Source organism: Adiantum capillus-veneris, chromosome 15, assembly GCF_014529385.1.
Source record: "Adiantum capillus-veneris isolate H3 chromosome 15, ASM1452938v2, whole genome shotgun sequence".
Classification (NCBI taxonomy): domain Eukaryota; kingdom Viridiplantae; phylum Streptophyta; class Polypodiopsida; order Polypodiales; family Pteridaceae; genus Adiantum; species Adiantum capillus-veneris.
Genome location: NC_140945.1, coordinates 90700887 through 90724342, shown reverse-complemented (window position 1 = coordinate 90724342; position 23456 = coordinate 90700887). Strand labels below are relative to the sequence as shown.

General features: G+C 43.1%; 1 pseudogene; it reads left to right on the top strand.

Annotated features, from left to right (window-relative positions):
* The first annotated feature begins 783 nt into the window (after window positions 1–783).
* Window positions 784–3578, top strand: LOC147441047 (uncharacterized; annotated as a pseudogene).
* Window positions 3579–23456: the final 19878 nt, after the last annotated feature.

The window sequence follows — 23456 nt, the reverse complement described above, 5'->3', positions numbered from 1 at the left end:
TCTCTCTCTCTCTCAGCTTGCCTGCGTCGACTTCTGCACACATCTTGGCCAAAGTGGGTTGGCGAGCTCACGCTCAAGCTACAATGGCTTGGTAGGAGAGAAGAGGCGAGCACCTCCCTCTCTCTCTCTCTCTCTCTCTCTCTCTCTCTCTCTCTCTCTCTCTCTCTCTCTCTGCTTGCCTGGTAGGTCGCGAAACAGTGGCTTGGTAGGAGAGAGGAGGCGATCACCTCTCTCTCTCTCTCTCTCTCTCTCTCTTCTCTCTCTCTCTCTCTCTCTCTCTCTCTCTCTCTCTCTCTCTTCTCAATTTTAAAAAAAAACTCTCTGAAAGGGCGCGCAGTCCTCTCTCTCTCTCTCTCTCTCTCTCTCTCTCTCTCTCTCTCTCTCTCTCTCTCTCTCTCTCTCTCTCACACACACACACACACACACACACACACACACACACACACATAATTTTTTAAACAGAGAGTTTTTTTTTAAAATTGAGAGAGAGAGAGAGAGAGAGGACTTCCAACGCCCTTCATCGTCGGGGACGAAGCAGGTGTCTAGAAGATCTATGTAAGGCTCACTTGGGAAAGCTGTGGGGAATAAGCAGTTGTGAGGCCTCGAGTTGTATCACGAAGAGTGCGGTATGCTGCAATGGGAGGAGTCAAGTGATGACTGCACCGAAGTCGATCTGTAAGCCGCCATCGTTGTACATGGGTCAATGTCGAAGAGGCCAGGCGTGAGGTCGAGGAAAAGGTTCCCGACGTTGATACCTGTAAGCTCGGCATAGTAGTAGATTGGATGCCGAGGGTTTACAATGAGCGGAGTGAAGACGGTGTTGGGTGTTGTCGATGGTGGTGAACGTGAGCGTGGAAGAGCCTGGCGAGTTACATGCGGGGAAGGCAGTAGGAGAAGGTGCTTGGTAGTGCTCTACGATGCAGCTATAATGGAAAGGCGAGGGGGCCTTGGCTCAAACCCATGATTCCGGCCATGGCCTTGAAGCCGCCCTCTTGGTCACAACAGCTCCGATGGCATCGAACAAGAAGTCAAGCAGCGCGGGTGTCGGAGACGAGCTTGCCGACGGTGGAGAGGGGGAATGGGGGAACTCGACCGACACAAACACAAGGGCCTCTCTATAGATCATGGCATTCACAACACCCCTATCCTCTCGGAAAACACCTTCAAACACACAACTCACACTAGCAGACCACCGCCTACTCGATTACCACTGCTCACACACTCCACAAAACCACCACACGACGCACACCTATTGCCATTGCCTGTCTCCCCCCTTACACACACTCACCGCCACTCACTCAAAACACCATCAGTCCAGGGGGGCACACACTTGCACACTGTCGGCACCAAGGAGAACCATGAAAGCAGGAGAAGAGAAGGGAGGAAGGGGAAACAACAGCGAGAAGGGGCAACCACGGCTCGATTGCACTTCACCACACACTTATACAGACTCACACTGCCATCACCATGGCCATTTACACAAAAGAGATACAAAGGGCTTTGACAGGCACACTCCTCTGTCCAAAATCTCCACTTTGTAGGCTTCAAAACGGCACAAAAACTAGGCCAAAAATCCCCTAATTTGATTAATTTTTTACTTTTATGGGGGGGGGGGTTCAATTTGGGGAAACTGCCCTTTAATTGGTCCATATGGCACCCATTTTTTGTATTTTTTTGGGAAGGGGGCGCCACCTTTCTCCATATGCTCCTTTCTCTCTTTGCACTTGGGGGGGGGGGGGGGGGGGGGGGCATTAGTGATGTCGCTATTGCCCCTTGGCTCTTTTATTTTTTTATTTTTTATCTTTCAATTTTGACCCCCTTGGACTAACTTAACTTTGTACTACCTTGATTTGTCCAGCCTTCCACTGGGCCTCTGCTTTGCCCATTTGGCCCGGACGGCCTTTGCTCTGTCCACATGGAGGTCCTTGGACTCTCCCTTTCTCTCTCTCTATGCTTGATATCCGCGGGACCCCTCCCCTTGCCTAACCAATAGCGATATCGCTATTGGGTGGGGGGGTTCCACACAAAAGCTCTGGGGCCCTAAGGCCGCGGGCACAACCCCTTAACCGGGCGGCCTTGACACGTCATCATCCGGCTCCACCAGACCTCCACGCGCGGGTGTACCACTACGCCGCCCCTCCTCGCCTCCAAAACCCGCCGCGGACAGCCACCGGCCGCCTACGCAGCGCCAACGGCGCTCGCGCCACAGCCTGCAAGGAGAGAGCTCCTCTCTCGTCCCCCTTTGGTTACCTAATGGGCCCTCAAGGCCCAACCCAAATAGCCCAAACTTCAGCTGCCTCTTTGCGCATGTGGGGTATACTACTGCCACGTGGCATCTCCCCAGCGTTTCTCCCTCCAATGGCCTCCAAGGCCCCTTTCTTTTTTAAAAAAAACTCACCACTTCCATTTAACAAGAACCCTTCTCTGCCTCCCTTACCCCGACCTCTATAATCTGCTCCTTGGTCGGAACTCCGTACCGCTAAGCCATTCCGAAAATGTACCGTGTCAGTCTGCCCGCACTTTGACTTCTCTGAGTTCGCTATCCAAGGCGACCAACAACTTGGAAAATCATATGCACACCTTTTACTGCCCACGGCTCCCAACTTAATGTCTGCGTATCTGGTCGACCAAGCATTCGATTGACATGCCGTCGACTCGTGCCAACTCCACATGGTTCATACTATCACCAAAAACTTTGGCGAGGCTCAAACGACGCCAGATGGCACATCTTCCAATGTAACCAAGTGGGCTCAGACCCGGCCCCCGAAAAATCTTCAACTGATCATATCTTGCTATAACGAGAGCTCCGATTCGCAATCCGAAAAGGCAGGCATGCTCCGCAACTCGAGCTCTACACGTGAGCACTGACAACAGCCCGGGCCACACGTCCCCAGCTGCTCTGTCCGTCGGGGATCTGTTACACACTTCAACTTTAAACCGCAATATCTTGAGAACCGGGGCTCCGTTTGACGAGCCGTCTGGACCGACTTCTAGAGCACACTGAACACTACATTCTAGAGCTTTGAATTGGTATTCCAGACATCTTCATCTGGCATCCCATGTGGACTATCATGTTGTCCTTTGGCCTAAAAAGCCGCTTCAAGCATACATTCCTGCTACCCTTTGGCTGCCTAGGGCCTTGGCACCTGCCCTAGCCTTCTGCATTGCACTCAACTGTTGCCCTTGACTGGCATAAACCATCTCCTAGCTCGGACCAACTTTGGCTGCACCAATGGGCATGCCGCCGTCCTAGTACACTTTGAGGTAGGTGTAGATGGAGTTGTCCGGCCTCGACATCTAATTGGAGGTGGCGCCTTGGAGATTGCCGAGAGGGGAGTCACCTTTGATTATGGAAAGACTTGTGGAGTCCACTCGGGGGTCAAAGATGGCCTGGTCCAGCTACTCCAAGCACGGGTGGCGGGGCTGGCATTGCAACCACGTAAGGTCGGGGGCGGTGTCCATTGTCATGTGAAAGGAGTGACAGGTGCTGTCCACAATTACAAGTCGCACATAGTAGTTACGCTACCAAGCTCGTAACCCTAACGTTCAACACCTTAGATCTTGGAGCGCCTGCCTAATTAGCTAGTCTGTATTGTTATTTATTATGCATCGCTGCTCGTCTCCAGCACATCCCAACACCGACGTTGCAGCGTGGCTACTCTGCTGAATGACGAACGTAAGAACGGTGCACGTTGCTCAAAAACTTATCTTGTTTGGTCATGATATTGCAGGCGCAGGTGCACGCCTGCGCGGCTGAAACTAGAGCTACCAATCCATTTAATTCCTTTATATGGTAGGCCAGGAACTCATTAGTATTTGATAAAAACTCCCTTGCATTTTGACTTCCATTGAGACTCCTCAAGATCACACTTCTTAAGGACTATATGTCCTTACCTTGACATTGCCCATGTGCAAAGGATTATGTGCCAAATTCTTCCATGGCGGACGTACATCAGTATAGTGCATGATGCGTCAGGGAATTCTGACAATTTGGAACCCTGGTCCAATGTGATTTTCATAGAGCAGCAGCTTCAACGAGAGTAAAAGGAGGATATATAGCTAGATAGTGACAAAGAGAATGGCAGTAAGGAGTTTACAATGATTTTGGTCAACTGCATGTCTGCATGGTTGGAGAGGTATGCATGCAACATGCTACTCGAGGATATGCCCGCAAATTTTTTTTAAGGGTGTGTTGATACCGCTCATGCACATGTGTCCGCACCTAGCTTTGTGTGAGGCAATTGTGACACGTCTTAAGAGGCAGATGTTGGAGGTCTTCCCGACTGGGCAGCATGATGAGACAGTAAGTAGAAGACAATTTTCAAAGAAAAGAGAGAGTGAGAGAGAGAGAGAGGGAGAGAGAGAGGATATCCTTTCTCTGCCAGATATTCTTCCTTTGCTTTCCTCTTCGTTGCTATTTCCTTCCATGCCGAATGGCAATGACTACACCCCATTAAAAGGAAGAAAGGAGAGAGAGAGAGAGAGAGAGAGAGAGAGAGAGAGAGAGAGAGAGAGAGAGATGATCCCTATCCATTCTCACGTAGCACAGATATGGAGGTCCATGGGGCGGATTGAGGAGGAGGGTGTCAATCTCCTCAAGGACAGGCTCAGATCAAAGTCGATGTTTGGTATCTCTTAACGCTCACGAAGAAAATAGAGAGAATCATAGACACGAGCCCACTTCCTGTTGCCATGTGGCAGTTTTGAGAGACGCCTCTCTCCATTAATATGTTTTAGAGTTATAAGTTTCCAAAAAATCCTTTCAATGTAAGGGCATCACACATTGGGTTAGTAATCTGGGTCGAGGCATGATGGACAAGTCAGTAGACTTGGAATCCCAAGCAGTCTGCGAACTTAGAGCAATGTTCATATAAACATGGAAAATTTAAGAGAAGGTTTTTCTACTAAATTCCTCAAAAATTTGTAGGTTTTCTCACCTTCTACTTTGAATTTTGAAGATAAATCTCAGAATTTATAGATGAAAATATACTAAACCTAGGTTTCTTTTATTTATCAACATGGTTGGGTGAAAGAGAACTTGCATGGGGAGAAGTTTTCCTAAGAAAGTGTTCATAACTTTATCCACCTTGAATACTCTTTTATCAAAGCACTCCTTATAATCCCCCACCATTAGCACCTCCCTTGACAAGTCACCACCATCTTTGGCAGCACCACTAACTTTCCCAAGCCCTTGATGGTAGGCTTCATATGATAGTTTGACACAAACTTTAATATATATCATGAAGTGGAGTTCTCAAAAGAATGACCTCATTAATAGAATTATTTTCAAGTTCCCACAGTTTCCTCTAGAGTAACTTAAAAATGCATAGCATTCTTTTGTACATCAACCCATAATAACTTGATGTAGAGTGAGAGAGAGAGGAGAAGAAGAAGAAGTGAAGACCTCCCAAACTCTCCTTATTCATGAGATTAGTTTAGTGGCAACAACCTTACCTTTTTAGTGTAAAGCTTGTGGTTTAATACTTCGATTGGGGGCTGAAATTGGAGACAAATATCAACATGCCATTATAATGGTTTCAAGTGTTTTAGCCCATCAAAGAAAACACTCTACCCAAACCTTGTTCAAAGGGTTTCATCGGTCAAAAATTTCTGGTTGATTTACCATAAAAAATAGGTGCAATCTTCTTCTTTTTTTTGTGCTTGAAGTCACCTAAGAAATCATGTTTGGTTTTTGTTTTGTATATGTGCCTTGCCCTATCTCGCTCGTTTTATGGATTTCTCGAAGAATCTCGCTCGAGATTTGAGATTCCTCAGGACATGTAAGGTAAGTGTTCCGGCTATTATGTGGCCTAGGAGGTGGAAAGATTGGTTGTCCTATGTTGGCACAGAAGCCAAGCTGATCTCTCCTGCTGAGATCCTCTCCCGGAGATAGTGGCAATGCACCTCAATGTGCCTTGTGCAATCATGAAAAACTAGGTTCCTTGCAACTGCCAATGCGCTCTGACTGTCAGTGCAGATAGTGTTGGCAGTGTCTTGTCCAACACCCAAATCATCCATAAGGCATATGAGCCATACACACTCAACCGAAGCTGTGAATATTGCCATGTACTCAGCCTCACAACTAGAAATGGCCATAGTAGGTTGCTTCTTGCTCAACCATGAGATACATGAACTACTGAGCATGAGACAAAAACCACTTGTGGACACTCGTGTGTCAAAACAACCAGCCCAATGTGAGTCCAAAAAAACATGTAAATATGGTGGCAATGATCCCCCCTTGGGATAAAACAAGCCAAGATGTGCCACTCAAGTAGTGAAAACTGCTCTTGAAAGCATGCCGATGCTTAGATCCTGGGCTATGCATGAATCTGCTGACATGTGAGACTGCAAACTAAATTGGAGAGTTGGAGACTCTACCAAGCACTCTCCATCATAGAAGGGTATTGTCTCTCTCCTTGTCTGTGATGGAGAAAGAATTTCGTCGCACTTGAAGAAGGCTTTACACAACCTTGAAGTTTGTAGGAGCACTTAACGCACTTGTCAAGTCAACTCGACTATCTCGTCCTCCTCTCATGCCTTTGGTGCCTTGTGTAATGCTGAAACTTGATAGTTGAGATTACCACTTGCATGAGAGGAGGACGAGATAGTCGAGTTGACTTAACAAGTGCGTTAAGTGATCCTACAAACTTCAAAGTTGTGCAAACCCTTCTTCAAGCGCGACGCAATTCTTGGCAAGTGCAAATCTCAGTAAATTCATGCAAGACCTTCTAAATCTGCATCCATCCACGTGTATGGCTCAAGGAAAGGTACGCCTTTCAACCTACTTTCTAGCAAGTCAAAAATGACCAAACATGATGCTAAATGAAACAAGGCATCGAAGGGACAAAGGCACTACCGGAGATTTGGAAAGAGAGCACAAATTTTCAATAGAAAAGTCCATATTTTTCAGAGAGATTTGGGGCAATTTGTGTGCCAAGACCACAATTGTTCGTTGGAAATTGGAATGCCTCTACCTAGTGCCAATAATAATATAACTCTATTTTGTGTGTTTGTGTGTGTGTGTGTGTGTGTGTGTGTGTGTGTGTGTGTGTGTGTGTGTGTGTGTGTGAGAGAGAGAGAGAGAGAGAGAGCTTACTAAAGTAGAATCAAGAGGCAAGAAAGATGAACACCCTTAGCATAAAATGTCATAAAATCTAATATCTAACCAACCCAAATGATTTTCTCATATTAAACTGATCATTTAATGTGGGAGAATAAACGGGAACAAGGGTTAGAATATAGACATGTGCTTATGGATCAATCTCAACACGGGGCCAAGGTTAAAGGGCTCCAAATGAGAGATGGTCTTATAAAGAGAAATGCTACCTAACGGAGCTTAAAGACCTTAGGGTTATCTTCATTAAAAACCTCCAAAAGTTAGTGTTAAAAAAGTCCTTTGATCTTAGGCAAGCTAGGGCTGACCTTGAGGTGGGAATCCTACCCAATCATGAGGTGCTTGTCAGATGTAGCGTTTCCCATAGCTTGATGCAATGTAGTAACAAGATAATTGATAAACATGGGAGCATCATCATTAGCACCTTCGTGTGCAAAATCAAAGTTATCGATGTTTATTCTACTCTCTTGGTTATTGTCAGCCATGCTAATTATACTTATGTGTGTAGTTAGTGTATTCTTTGGCAATTCAAAACCTTAGTTGCTACTCCTCTTAGCCTTTGAAAATAAGCACTTAAGTATCTACACCCACGGCTCAAATTGGTTAATAATAGAGAGTAGTGGGGTGGGTCTAACATAGCAGAATTGCCGAGGGATAGCCGCTTTTGGACTTCTTATGGCTCAATAATGGTAAAGTTGTAGGCAAGTCTAAAAAGAGCCCATTTTTAAGACCAAAGCTCCCAAGGTGTGCATCATCTCCCACATAGTGGGCTCAACAAAACCGATGATAGATCTCAATCCCACTTACCCTAATATAATTAACAAAATCAACCATTAATAGGCTACTTAAGGGCCTCTCTTCTTAAGCAAGAAAGGAGAAATCAAATGCTCTGATACCAATGTAATGGAAATGGCCTATGAATTTTGAGAATAGCGGAATTAAGAGAATTAGAGTGAGCATTTTTGTGAGGTTACTTTGAGAACATAGAGGGTGAACTTAATTGATGGTAGCAACATGACATAGTACTTAATTAACTTGGCATGAACAATACATTTTCAAGAGAGAGAGTATTAGAGAGCATGACAATAGTTGAGGACCAATTTACTTGGAGCCGGTCCCCCCTTCAAAAGGCGTTTGTATTATAGATTCTCCCATCAAGAGAGACTTGTTACAATACAATCTTTGTGTTCCTTGTGACCTTGGTGATGCTATGAAGATGGAAAGCTTCATGCATTATGAGCTTAACAATATAAATTTGCAAAAAGTATTAACTATCCAAGCCTCGGTCCCAAGGCCTTAAACACCTTTGAAGGTGGAGAGAGCTAGCGGGGAATGAGGGTAGGGAAGAGGAAGAATCATCCATAGGAGAAATAAATAGTTCCTCACTTATCATCACTCTTCTTGCTTAGCATAGCATAATAGCATAGTAATGAAGATGAAGAAGATGGCAAGCTTAAGCATTGAAGCATGGATCTTGGTTGGATTTGCATTCCATAGCCAAGAGTGTTGGTGTAGGCTCTCCACTTCTCAACAAGCTTGCAGAAGGAGATGAAGCTCTTGCACTTTGCACTCCACACAATGAGTATCACCACAGTTGCCATCTCGTCAAACCTAAGGTTTTTGTAAATATCTCATTGAATCAAGTTTCTCCTCACATCCCAAGGGGATTTCATCACCTATGTCTCTCTCTCTCTCTCTCTCTCTCTCTCTCTCTCTCTCTCTCTCTCTCTCTCTCTTTGTGTGTATGTGTGTGTGTGTGTGTGTGTGTGTGTGTGTGTGTGTGTGTGTGTGTGTGTGTGTGTGTGTGTGTGTGTCTGTGTGTGTGTGTGTGTGTGTTTGATTGAAAAATCCCATCACTTAGAATCATATACTAAGAGAACTTAAATACTGTTTGCACTTATCTTCTAAATACAACAAAAGTAAAACTTTTTATAAATTATAAAAATTGTTACAAGATCCTTCGGTACATAAAATATATAGGAGCTTAGTCGGAACTCCTATCAGTTGAAAGCAAGGATCTTTACCTGCCAACCAACCACAAGTACAATCAATTAGAATTAATTTGCACTAAATGGGTGACAGGTATATCAAGCAATCCCCACTGCTTGTTATCGTTGTCACACCTTGAAGCCCAACCCCACTCCTAGGTATATGTTACATTTTCTCTTGCTCGTCTATGTAAGTATGGTCGAGTACGGTCTATGAAATTTTTAACTGGTTTACAAGGCTTAGGGATGTGGTCTCTAATTGCTAATGGCCTATTCTGATTATTCCCTTTATGTGCTGCCATGAGCTTGTCCCGAATCCTTTTTAGCTTGAATACATCATGTGTGACGCTCATCCTAGCTGTCTGCCTGTATTCCTGTAATTCATTAATGATTAGATAGGCGAGTTTAGCATTCTATGTAGAAACTCTACTATATGCTACCATATGCTACCACCGGGGCAAACCTATCGTTATGGTATACAAGAAAATCTCCTAATTGCTAAGTTTTCATGATTTCTTAAAAATTTCGGCAGCATTCTGTTTGTAAAGGCAATTATTTTTCAAAAAAACCATATTCCAATCAAACCAGACATGTATCCTCACAAGAGGTGTCTTAACTCATTGATCCATTCGTTTCTAGCAGTGTAGATTTTAAACCTTTCGTTTATACTTACAAACCTTATATCCAAGGTTTTTATGTACGAATTCCTTTCTTTATATACCCCATGTTTGCTTTAGAGACAGCCATTCTCTCTAGTTTTTGCTATGTTTCTGATGTCGTGAAAATTTTGGCAGAACCTTGTTTGTTTTATCAATCTTTTTTCAGAAAAAAATTTCTTTACCTAATGACCATTTCTTAATCGGAGGTTATCATGAAGCCCTTTGCCAAGTATTGATACCTCTTATGTCCGATATTTCGCAAAAGAAAAAAACTGATAAGGAGAGAAAATAAACTTCGAACACTATACTCAAGGTTTAGAGTTCACCTGGTTGTTACTTGAAGTAGACATCTGTGGTTCTCCTTTTGCTAGTTGAGGTTTAAGGTAGTGTACTCCTTGAAATTGTCACCTTCATTTGTCAAAGAATTGTGTATAAACATTAGTCTCATTAACATAACGATTAATTGTGCTTATGCCTGCTGTGTCATACGCTTGAGTATGAAAACATACGAGTGTGGACTATTAATACATGATTCTTGTGACTACTTTCGTGTCACGAATATGCTGTGAAGCTATTCGTTCAGAACTGTAAGCATTACGTTCATGTATGCATAACAAGTTTATGATACACCTGAGGTCTCTCCCATAGGCAAGTCCTAGTTGTATGAGTTTCTTGCTTATGAGACTGTACGGCTCATGTGTATGCCTATAACCGAGTAGATTCCTTGTGAAAAAAACTGCTAGTGGAAGACGTGTCAAGGGAGATTAGTGTTATGCGTTAAGATAAGCTTTGAGTATTGACAGAGAAAGTAATACAGCAACCGTCATAGCATACTTTGTAAAAAACTAGAGTAAGGTTTATTTGGCAGAGAAAGCTACACCAAAAAAAACTTTTTTTACCTTCTCTGTACTTGTTAGCAATCTGCAAGCTTGCCCTTGTGGATGGGAGAGGATGATTTCCTTGGGGAACCTTGGTGGTGTAGCGTTTTCGAAATGCGTGCAGTGCCTTGCCAATATGAGTGCTTTACAGTGTCTTTGTTGTGTGTGAGAGGCTCTCTGTGCAGAGTGTGTGTGTATCTTGAATTAGCACTTCTCATGCCTTGCGACGCCTCAGTTTATAAAGGGTTCTTCCTTGCGGTGCTTTCAAAGCAGTCCGCGTTGATGCCTAGCTGGAGCGAATTCGCCAGAGCCTGCTTAAGGCGTTCAATTAATTGCGCTGGCTTATTTTGGCAAATTGCGCCACTTGTATGGTGTGCATAATGCTTTTAAAACACCATATGGTTGCTGGCAATTCGCCAGGTTGATATTTTGCAAGGCTCCTCTTTTAACCAACCATGGTTAGTTTTGTATACCAAGGTTTTTCCGCTTTTTATTTGTTCTTGTGTATATTTGCCTCCAAGATTTAAAAAAAACAGTTCTACTTGTATACAGTACCAATAAGTGCTTGAGTTTAAAAATCAAGGGAAAAAAATTATTTTGATACGGATACGGCTCTTGAGATTTTTTTACACACTTTGCATCCATATGATGTAAATTCTCAAAAATTTGAAAATTTCAAGGAGGTTAACATGAATCTAGGGAACTTTTACAAAGTTTCTGGCTTGTTGATGCAAAAATCAAAAAAGTAAGGGTGCCTGCTTGAATAATCCATCATCCTGCTTGTGTTGCATGTCTTCGACTTTTCATCAATCCTCAGCCAATGATGTTGTTGTCTGTGTCAGTTTTATATAAAAATGTTAGTACAACATTCGCTTTTGTTTTTATGCTAACATGTGTGTGTTATGTTGTTTATATTATCAAGTGTTGGACATCCCGTATCCTTTTGTTCTATATGTTGTGTGTGTGTGTGTGTATATCGAATAGTGTGTTTATACCTATAATCTGTATGAATTGAATTGATTATGACACCCATAGAGCAGAGAAAAAAATTGGGGCATGATGTAGAGCCAATACAAAAAAGTTGACAGTAAGCTAGATATGAGATATGCCAGTATATTTTCCATAAATTGTGTGTGTGTGTGTGTGTGTGTGTGTGTGTGTGTGTGTGTGTGTATTTGTGTGTGTGTGTGTGTTCAGAAAAGTGCATGGTCTTCGTGTATGATACTCCAGTATGTGTACCATAAAGTGTGGGCCTGTGTCTGTGTGTGTGAGAGAGAGAGAGAGAGAGAGAAAAAGAGAAACACAGGTAGAGAGGGATATAAAAGAGAAAGAGAGAAATATGTGTGATTCAGGGAGAGGGAAAATAATAACTATGTTCCATAAAATGTGTGTGTGTGTGTGTGTGTGTGTGTGTGGCCCTCCCCCAACCCTGAGGAAGGTACACTTGGTGGAGGATAGGCCACCAAGTGGACCTATCCTCTGCCAATTCATTGTTTTAATGTACAGATAGTAAACCTTATGCCTGGAAAATGATTTCTCTCAATAAATCTAGTAATACATGTAATTATTTTCTCTTTTTTGAAACCGTTCTCTACAAACATAGAGACTAATTTATTTAAATCCGTTACCGCATATGCTTCTTGGGATGCATTATATAATATGGGAAGAACCTGTGATATGCAAACATTATATGCCATCTTTTTTGGTCTATTGCTGGCGGCATGAATAAACGATACATTGGGGCATGGTAATTTGTCTTTTTTCCATGCAGTGTATGTTATATATTCACCTTCGATTGATTCGCTTAACTGGATGTGTGTGTTTAAATATGTGGTTTGGTTTTCCATATGTGTGGATTTAATCCCGATAATGTCCAAAGGGTAGATTGTGAAGGGGTCCTCTTGGGACAGGGGTTTTTTGTGATTCAGACATTATGAAATGAAGGGATTATTAGCAAATAACAAATCATCCATATAGCGCCATGAGTACAAAAATGCCGTCATCATATCAAATCGGGTAAGCCTGGATAGTTTTTTTATGTATTCAACTTCATAATAAGCCAAGTATAAATTACACCATAATGGTGAACAGCTTTAGGATACCTTTTTCTTGGCGATAAATGTATTTACCTAATTTGGTAAAGCAATTATCAAGCACAAACTCATTGATGTTATGCAAATACTTGAACGTCCAGACAATTTCTCGTTTATTTTTTGTGAGCACAATCCGCTTGCGGTTCTTCTTAAACCCAAGATAATTCATACCCTTAATGAGTCTAATAATGTGGTCTAGTACCCCAAAAAGCCCATGCATGCCTTTGTGAGGGATAGCCTCATAACAGGATGTTATATCAAAGGAATGAATGCTTGTAATATGTTTTGGGAGATTAATTAAAAAATCATACTGATTATTAATCATCCAATATCCGTTCGTTTGTGTCCCAGAGATCAGTTGCGGTTTTTTATGTGTGATTTCGGTGAATTCTTCAAAACCTTGTATCACGCTTTTGAGTAATTTAGTAATCATATTCGTGGCGGGAGTGAAAACACAATTATGTGCATTAGTGATCCATCTAAAATCCATTTTATGGATTTTAAAATTTCCCATAAGATAAGGGAGAGAGTACACATCCAGTGTCTCTAATCCAATTTCTTGGGTATATGATCCTATAGCATGGCAAATATCCTCTTCTTCTGAGAAGAGAAGACGGAACTCAGGGCTTTCCAGTCGTCTATCCAAGAGGTAAGCTCCCCATCTCGCATTGCTCGTGCTAATCGCAAATCAAGAGCGTCAAGTGGGAGGGCTACAAAATGTCGTCACTGTCGTCAACCAAAGCATTATGTCAATGAGTGGCGATAGAGGAGGTGAAGAAAGAACGGTGAGTTTTGCTTTTGAGAACCGCAACACTCTCACGACAGTTAGATTTTGTGTAGCACCAAGTGTTTTCTCTCTAATGGTCTGAGAAGAGTCGTCAACTACATCAATGACAAAGTCCAAGCCACAAAGCCTAAATCATTTGGTGGATGCGAGTGGGCCTACGCTCTCTCTAGGCCTAGAGAGTTCAAGTGAAGTTCGGCCACCCAAGCGCCGCCGCCGCATGGAGAATGGAAAGCCGATTGAGGTAGACTCCTCTCGCCCAGTTTGTTCTGAACCTAATGTGGAGGATTGTGCAGACTTCAACAGGAGGTAGAGGCATGTGGGGAAGGTGTCACCTTGTCAACACTGAAGGTATGCAACTCTAGTAATCAGTTCCCTATACCCGACATGGATAATAACAATAAACTAGAAGTCTTTCCTTTCTATTTCTTACAACACATCCATCTAAACATACATATTGATAGGAAGATATTCTACCAGCAAAAGATTGTTTTCCTATTCGGAGCAAAAATGCTTGATAAAATCCTGAGATCTCCACATCCATCATCTTACCCCTTCTTGATTACTACCACTCTTTTGATGTAAGCATCTTTATTCTGTTCTCGCTTTGCGATCCTCTTAGCTCCTGTTTAAATCTATCCACTCAACCCTATAAGAAGCCGATATAAGCCGCTAAGTCATTTATGATATAATATTTTAAAAAAAGGTTTGTAATTTCCTGCTCATTGATTTACCACCATGGCAAGTGTCTCTTTTTTCACATTTAGTGGCAAAAAGGGAGAAGACATCACCACCGATTTTCTGGATGACGATGCCTCTATTGATGAAAGTAGAGGCCAAGTCTTGGTATAATGCTTTGCCCCAAGCTACCCAAAATGCATGGGACGTACTACGTGCTACCTTTGTGAAGAGGTTTGATGGAGGTACAACCTTAGAAAAGTTATGGCAGTTTTGCTGACAGAGTTAAAGCAGGGTGGTCTGCTAGAGTATGCCACTTACAAATCTAAGTTTGTGGATTTGTGGGAGCGATGGGTTGCTTCACTCGAGGAAGGTGAAGGAGAGCCTAATTTCTTGAAGAAGGACCATTTCATTGTTGGCCTATCGTCGCCCCTTAAAGAGAAGGTGAAGGGGAGATTCCCTGCAACGTATGAGTTGGCAGTGGAAGTAGCCCGCCTTAAAGACAAGAAGATGCAAAAGCAAGAGTCAACGAGTCACAGGAATCAAGCTCAGTTCGATTAACCCCAGTCATCACGATTGCGACAGCCACTCAGAGAACCCAACCATAAGAGGCATCAAAAGAGCAACAAGACATGTTGAGTTGCATCACTACTCAGCTTGAAAGTTTATTCGTGCATCTAGTGCAACAAGGACATGCACCTGTCAAAAATCTAGAGCAAGGAAGAGGACAATAGAGGCAAAACCAGGAGTACTACTGCTACAACTGTCGGGAGGACGGCCATGGCATGTACTACTTCCTCATCCTAGAAGGCAAAACTTCAATAGAGGAGGAAGACAGAATCAAATCTCTCCACCAAGGGCGAGACCACCACCAGCCGTGCAACCACAGCCAGTCCCACCAGTTCAAGTCCTACAACCACCAATGCAACCGCCACCACAATCACCACTTACACTCATCCTACGCCCACCACCAATTGGCAGCCTCACACTAAGCCTCATTGGTCTTGCAAAAGAGGTCAAGATGAAGATAACAAAAGAAGGGCCAAGCGAGAAGTTTGTTCAAAGGACTGAAGCAGTGGAACAAGAGGTTAAAGAATCAACAGATGCTACCCTAGTGAAGGAGGTAAGTCAAGAAAATCGTGTTACAAATTCTAGTACATCTCTAACCTTGGATGAAGTAGACACCAAAGCGATCAATCAATAGCATTGGGTAGTAAGGCTAAGAAGGTGTAAAGTGTTGGTCAAGCCTCATCAGAGTAAGAGGAATGCAAAGAGCATGGAAGATACAAGAGAAGAGGAAGACCAGCCTGCTAGCAAGGCTTTGCAGAAGATGGACAACGTATCAAGCAAAGGGGAGGGCTTTGGAAACAGAAGCCTTTGCACCAACATGGACCAAGAACAGTGTAGCAAGCTAAAGGCATCCTGCATCAAGGAAGTTTCATCAGAGGACCATAACCAGAGGACCATAACCAAGAGGTAAGTATGAATGAAGGTTTGGAGCTGGATATTGTTCCAGAGGCTTGGCACCCAAGCAAGACTTTATTGTGTAGTGTCATAGACTTGGAGATGGCTAATGCCTCTAGTCTATTGAAAGGTGTTATAAACTTGGACATAGGTAATGCCTCCAGTTTATGTGAGGGTGTTCAAAGTAGGTTTGATGATCAACATGGTGCCAACCTTTTAAGGATGTTCCAGACTCCTCCACAATGCAGCATTGTGTCTGCATGGGATGCATCAGACCTATGGTTATGGTTAACCACTAGAACATATAGAGGTAAGATCAGTATGGAGATAAAAGTTAAGGATCCATGGAAAGACAAAAGTTTGATAAAATGCAAGAATGAAGGCCCCATTCCCAATTTGGTGCAATTTTTTACAAACAGTACATCCTCTCTTTGGAGAGAGGTAAGTTGATTACGCTTGTATTTAAGCCGCAAGGTATGTGGATCACTATCAACACCAGAAAAGACAGCTGACATCCCAAAAATCTCACCAACGGCCAAATGGAATGGCTAGTTCAGAAGGCAACTTGATATCGGCTCCTACAGATCAGCTGAAGAAGAATCAGAAGTAGAACTAGAGGCATGAATGCCTCTAGCCAAAAGGGGAGGGTTAATGATAGCCAGTTTTCAGAAATCAAGAAAAAAAAGAAAAAAATTGATATTTCCTCTGCTCGAAGCACGACAACACCACCTGAGGGTTCAACAATTCCCCGGTCAATCGGTGAGCCACACATGGCGCATTTTTATCCCTTCATCTACAAATCTCGAGTAGTCCTGCTTACACTTTGACAAGGCGGACCCGCCATGCTAGGCTTGTGGCCCTTCCTTCCCTCTCTCTCTCTCTCTCTCTCTCTCTCTCTCTCTCTCTCTCTCTCTCTCTCTCTCTCTCTCTCTCTCTCTCTCTCTCTCTCTCTCTCTCTCTCTCTCTCTCTCTCTCTCTCTCCCCCCCCCACCACCGCCCATTATTAGCCCTCCGATGGTGGCCGGCTTTGACAAGCCGCGGCCGTGGTAACAAACCCCAACTAGGGAGCTTAATAATGCAAAAATAATATAAATTTTTTTTTCCCTCCCCTGCACTACCACCACCCTCTTCCCTCCCATGCATGCGCCCACAGTGGGCCGCCCCTCCTTTGGCACCACTCCCCCCCTCTCCCTCCTCCATTATCACATGTAACCGGACACTCTCTCTCTCCCTCTCGTCCGTCAACCCACGAGGGGGCACCATGCAATGGGACAAGAGTCTCCCTCTCTCTCTTTCATTATTCAAACACACTCACACTCTCACAACTTCCTCCCTCATCTCTCTCCTCTCGTCCACACTCTCTCGCCCTCACCAAGATACTCTCTCTCTCTCTCTCTCTCTCTCTCTCTCTCTCTCTCTCTCTCTCTCTCTCTCTCTCTCTCTCTCTCTCTCTCTCTCTCTCTCTCTCTCTCTCTCTCTCTCTCTCTCTCTCTCTCTCTCTCTCTCTCTCTCTCCCCATTACCCACTCTCCCTGGCCCGCTACAGCCCCTCATTCCCCTCCCGTCCATACTCTCCCTCTCTCTCTCTATCCCTCATTCAGCTACTTACTCTCTCTCCCTCACTCCTGTTGACCTTCCATCTCTCCCCCCCTCATTCAGCCCGAGGCGCAACAGAAAACTCTCTCTCTTAGTACACACACACATACACCAACACAAACACACACATACCCTCCCCTCTCCCCCCCCCCCCCCCCCCTCTCCCCCCCCCCTCCCCCCTCCCCATACAACCAGTTTGGCGCAATAGTCTCTCTCTCTCTCTCTCTGCCTCTCTCTCTCTCTCTCTCTCTCTCTCTCTCTCTCTCTCTCTCTCTCTCTCTCTCTCTCTCTCTCTCTCTCTCTCTCTCTCTCTCTCTCTCTCTCTCTCTCTCTCTCTCTCTCTCTCTCTCTCTCTCTCTCTCTCTCTCTCTCTCTCTCTCTCTCTCTCTCTCTCTACACACACACACACACACTCCTACCTCTACACACACACCCACACACTCCCCATCCCCTCTCACCCCCCAAACCTCTCGTCATCTCTCACACCCTCTCTCTCTCCCCCCCCCCCCCCCCCCCCCCCCCCCCCCGTTCTCTGTAGCCTGCACGTAAGCAACATATGAAAAATAATATATATATATATATTAACACACCTCCTATACTCTTGTTCACACACACACACTCTTGCCGACACACACACACACACAACCCCATATACATGCGTACACACACTCACAACACCACACGCATTTACACACTCACATAATACATCTACGAGCACGCACACATTCAAATACTCACATACATACACAGTCAAACACACAGTACATGCATGCCATATGCACCCACAAAAAAGTAAAAAAAGCAAAGGAACGCGGCAATGGACACCATCGACAAAGGAAGGAGACGACCAAAAGCACGCGAAAGCGGCGCCAATTCAAAGACTAACATTGAAGGCATGCCCCGGTCGGCCTCGAAAGTGGTGAACGCTCTACACTGACGCACCAGCAAAGCCCACCATTCACCAGCGTCTCGTCCACAACGCATCTCTGCAATAACATCCGTAGGGTATTATTATTTCTTGGTTTCAAGCCAAAAATCTTGTATAAAAACCCATTGTATATTGCTACCTCTCTCTAGGTGATGCTCACAAAGGCCCACCTAGGAGATATCATTTTAAAAATTCTCCTAAGACAAAGCAAGGTCAACCATCTGGGACCCAACTCCTTGCTTTGTCTCTCGTGATTAGGGCCCTAACCTAATGAGACTATCCTAAACTAATGCAACCTGTACCTATAAAAGGGCACTGAGAGGTCACTATCAGGGGGAAGCATTTTAGGGGAGCATTTTGGGAGAGCACTCTGGGAGAGTGGTGTAGCATTTTTGGGGTGGCACTTGAGCACTAGGGCTTGGGAAGTTAGCACTATGAGAAGGAAGCTATGCACACACCCTGACTCCACGGGTCACCACACACAAGGGTAGAATCTCCATGCTTATGAAATCACCTCTAGGGAATGCACTATAGGCTCACTCTTCTTCTCCATCTCTCTATCTCTCTCTATCACCATAGTCGCCATCTTGCCGAAGCGAAGGTTTCTGTAAATCTCACATGGAATCAAGTTTCCCCTCACATCCCGAGGGGATTTCATCACCTACATCTCTCTCTCTCTCTCTCTCTCTCTCTCTCTCTCTCTCTCTCTCTCTCTCTCTCTCTCTCTGTGTGTGTGTGTGTGTGTGTGTGTGTGTGTGTGTGTGTGTGTGTGTGTGTGTGTGTGTGTGTGTGTGTGTGTGTGTGTGTGTGTGTGTGTGTGTGTGTGTGTGTGTGCAGTATTTATGCTATTTTAGATTACCGTTGTCCGCATACTAGCCACTCAAAGCTAGGTGGTGCCCCCTGCTCATTCACTGTGGCTAGCTCGGTGTGCATCGGACCTGGCGTTGAGGCCGTCTGGGTCCTTTCGTGCTTTGGGCTCGTCAGCACCAGCCACATTCAATCGTTTGATGGAGAAAATATTTAGACCCTACCGTAAGGTCACTGGAGTGTTCTTTAATGATATCATCATCTACTCCAAGTCCTTGAAGGAACACAAGCAGCAACTCCAAGTGATTTTTCAAGCATTGAGGGAGAACAAGCTTTTTCTCAACCAAAAGAAAAGCAAATCTTTCCTTCAAGAGATTCAATACTTAGGTCATATTATCTCTCAAGATGGTATCCATATGGATCCATCAATTCTAGAGGTAATAAAAGCATGGCCAAATCCAAGGAATCTACATGAGCTAAGAAGCTTTATTGGTATTTGTGCATACTATAGACGCTTCATAGAAAAATTTTCTCAAATAGCACGACCAGTACATGACTTAACAAAGAAGAACGTTAAGTATTCATGGACTGCTAAGGAGCAAAAAGCTTTTGACAAGCTCAAAGATAATCTTACCTCTCAACTAGTCCTCATGCTTCCGGATCTCTCAAAGCCATTTGAGGTCCAATGTGATGCTTGTGGTGATTGCCTGGGAGCAGTCTTGCTTCAAGAAGGGCATGCCATAACATGTGAGAGTCGAAGGCTCAATACGGATGAACATGTCTTAGACATTTATGAGAAAGAGATTTTAGTTGTTCTATATGCCCTAGACACATGGAAGCACTATTTATTGGGGACTCCATTCATTTTACGAATAGACCACCAAAGTCTCAAGTACTGAATCATGACGTAAACCAAGCTTTCTAACAAACAAATGAGGTGGGAAAATTTTCTTTCGCAATTTTATTTTCATATTGCTCACGTTGCTGGTAAGCACAATCAAGTGGGCCGATGCACTTTCACGATGACCAAAAGTCAACGCGGTGTCTATAGCAACTCACAATGATATATCTTCTATGATAGATGAGTATGCTACTATCCCTGACTTTAGAGATGTAATGTAAGCTCTTGATTTCATATCCGAACGACTTATGGCATTTATGCCTTGAAAGCATGAAATTGTGAAATTTGATGAGCAAAAATAATATTTTCTCCCTTTTTTCTAAAAGAGCTTGGCTCCAAAATGTCAATTCTCAACGTAACGTTAGCCTCTTCCTCATTGGTTGAGCGCCACTCTCTCTCTAGAATTAAAAGGCCCAAAAGTGAGTCCAACTTTCTCCTAATGTCATATTTTCAAACACCATGGATTACCAACACCCATCGTGTCAGATAGAGATCCTATATTAACCAATAATTTTTAGAAAGGTCACTTTGAAAATCTAGGTACAAGATTGGATTTCTTTTTGGCCTACCATCCACAAACGGATGGCAAAAGTGAGATAGCCAATCTTACGATACTCAATCTATTAAAGACTTATGTTACAGAAGTAGATCAACAATCACAATGGGAGAAGTATTTACCCCTTGCAGAGTATGCATACAATAATATTGTCCATACTACTACAGAAAAAGCACATTTTGAGATCATAGAGGGAAGACCTAAAAGTCCCTTGCTACTTAAAGTATATGGGAAGATCTTCGCTTCTGCTGATGAGTATGGCTATGACCTACAAGAATCTTCTCAAAAGGTTAAGGAGGCTATATTCATCTCTCAACAAAGGCAAAAAGCTATTTGCTGACAAGCACAGTACGGCCTTAACGTTCAAAGAAAATGATTTGGTCTTACTTAAGTTTCCCAAGGCTCGATTGAGGCAAACTACGATCAAAACCCTATGGACCATCAAAAATATTATGCTAAATTAGCAAAAAGATACTATGGTTCTTTTCAAATCTTGAAGTCAATCAATGACATGGCTTATCAACTCAAGTTGCCCAACCATTGGCTCATACACAATGCTTTTCATGTGAGCCTACTTAAGCCCTACAAAGGAGAGCCACCAATAGAACCAATTATTGAAGACCCTCCAAAAATCAAAGACCAAGAAGAGGTGCTACAACCCGAAGCTATCCTTTGGCATGAAGACCAGGTACTACGGCATGGTAATATTATTCGATGGTATCTTATTAAGTTCAAAAATTATCCATTTGAAGATGCTAGATGGATGCAAAGAATATAGCTTAAGGATAATATGAACCTTGTCAATGCTTACAATGTTGCACTAGAGTAAGCAAATGTAAATGCTTTCTAAATGAACAATGTTTTTGTCTTATAAGACTAATCCTCTTTTGTGCACAAACTTAAATAGTATGCATGCTTAGAATCATGTTTGTGATGAGGACGTCCCTCAAACACCAAGTAGAATTTGTCACTCTACTTTGGGAGTATGATATGGACTAAAGAGCAGACATGCTCGCAGCAGCTACGTCTCCCAAGCCCAAATGGACTAGTCATCCATTCTGAAATGATGTTGCAGGGTGAAAAGGGATCCTCTACCAGCTAAAAAACGTAGACTAATAACTAAGCCTTTATCTCTTCTACCTCATAGTTGAGGACGACTATGATTTCAAAAGAGAGAAAATGTCAGAAAATCTTATATCTAACCAACCCAAATGATTTTCTCATATTAAACTGATCATTTAATGTGGGAGATAAACGTGAACAAGGATTAGAATATAGCCATGTGCTTATGGATCTCTCTCAACATGGGGCCAAGGTTAAAGGGGTCCAAATGAGGGATGGTCTATTAAAGAGAAATGCTACCTAATGGTGCTTAAAGACCTTAGGGTTATCTTCATTAAAGACCTCCAAAAGTTAGTGTTAAAAAATTCCTTTGATCTTAGGCAAATCTTAGGCAAGCTAGGGCTGACCTTGAGGTGGTAATCCTACCCAAGCATGAGGTGCTTGTCGGCTTGCTAAGTGTTAGTGGGAACCTTGCCCAAAAGCTTGAGGTGTTTTTCACATGCTTAAATGACTAAGGTTCTTGAAGTGTTCAATTTAAATATAAACTCTCAAGAGGCATCAACGTTTACATGCTTGATTGACTAAGTTCTTGAAGTTTTCAATTCAAACCAAATGACTTAATAAGCATAAAAGACGCATGTTCAAATGATCCTCCACATGTGGCCCTCATGATGTGTTTGACTGCTATTGGATAGGTTTTAAAAGGGTCCAATGAGAATTTAGATACATAAAAATAAATAATTAATTTCTTTCTCTCAAAGAGGAAAAAGAGGACACATGTCCAAATGAAATAATTAAATAATACAAGAGAGAGAGAGAGAGAGGTGTTGACCAAGCATGAGAGGGGGGTATACTCTCCTATACACACACACACACATTCTCTCATTGTGTGGAGTGCAAAGTGCAAGAGCTACATCTCCTTCTCCAAGCTTGTTGAGAAGTGGAGAGCCTACACCAACACTCTTGTTGAGAAGTGGAGAGCCTACACCAACACTCTTGGCTATGGAATGCAAATCCAACCAAGAGCCATGCTTCAATGCTTAAGCTTGCCATCTTCTTCATCTTCATTACTATGCTATTATGCTATGCTAAGCAATAAGAGTGATGATAAGTGAGGAACTATTTCTTTCTCCTATGGATGATTCTTCTTCCTCTTCCCTACCCTCATTCCCTGCTAGCTCTCGAAGGTGTTTGAGGCCTTGAGACTGATGCTTTAGATAGTTAATACTTTTTGTAAAGTTTATATTAAGCTCATGATGCATGAATCTTTCCATCTTCAAAGCATCACCAAGGTCACAAGGAACACAAAGATTGTATTGTAACAAGTCTCTCTTCATGGGAGAATCTATAATACACACGCCTTTTGAAGGGAGGACCGGCTCCAAGTAAATTGGTCCTCAACTATTGTCATGTTCTCTAATACTCTCTCTCTTGAAAACGTATTGTCTATGCCAAGTTAATTAAGTATTATGCTCATGTTTCTACCATCAATTAAGTTCACCCTCTATGTTCTCAAAGTAATCTCACAAAAATGCTCACTTTAATTCTCTTAATTCCACTATTCTCAACGTTCATAGTCCATTTCATTACATAAAATAATAGCAAAAATGGTGGGATAAAATACCGCAATACTCAAAAATATTTGGGGGCATTAGTGATCCTACCCAACAATGGAAGACATCCCTAGCTCATATTCCCTATCACACTAATCTATTGAAATTTTTGTAATACTACTACGCAGGTAATGCGTTTTGTTCAGTGGTTTCCAAGACATGATACATAGCACCTAAGAGATGCAATGCAATTTCAAATATTTACCTTTCAAACTATGTCCCATTTAATTCAAAATTTTGCCAAACCATCAATGTTGGTAACTTGATAGATTGAATTCTCATCAACCAATTCATATTAGACCCCATTAGGAGAAAGTTGGAGTCACTTTTGGGCCC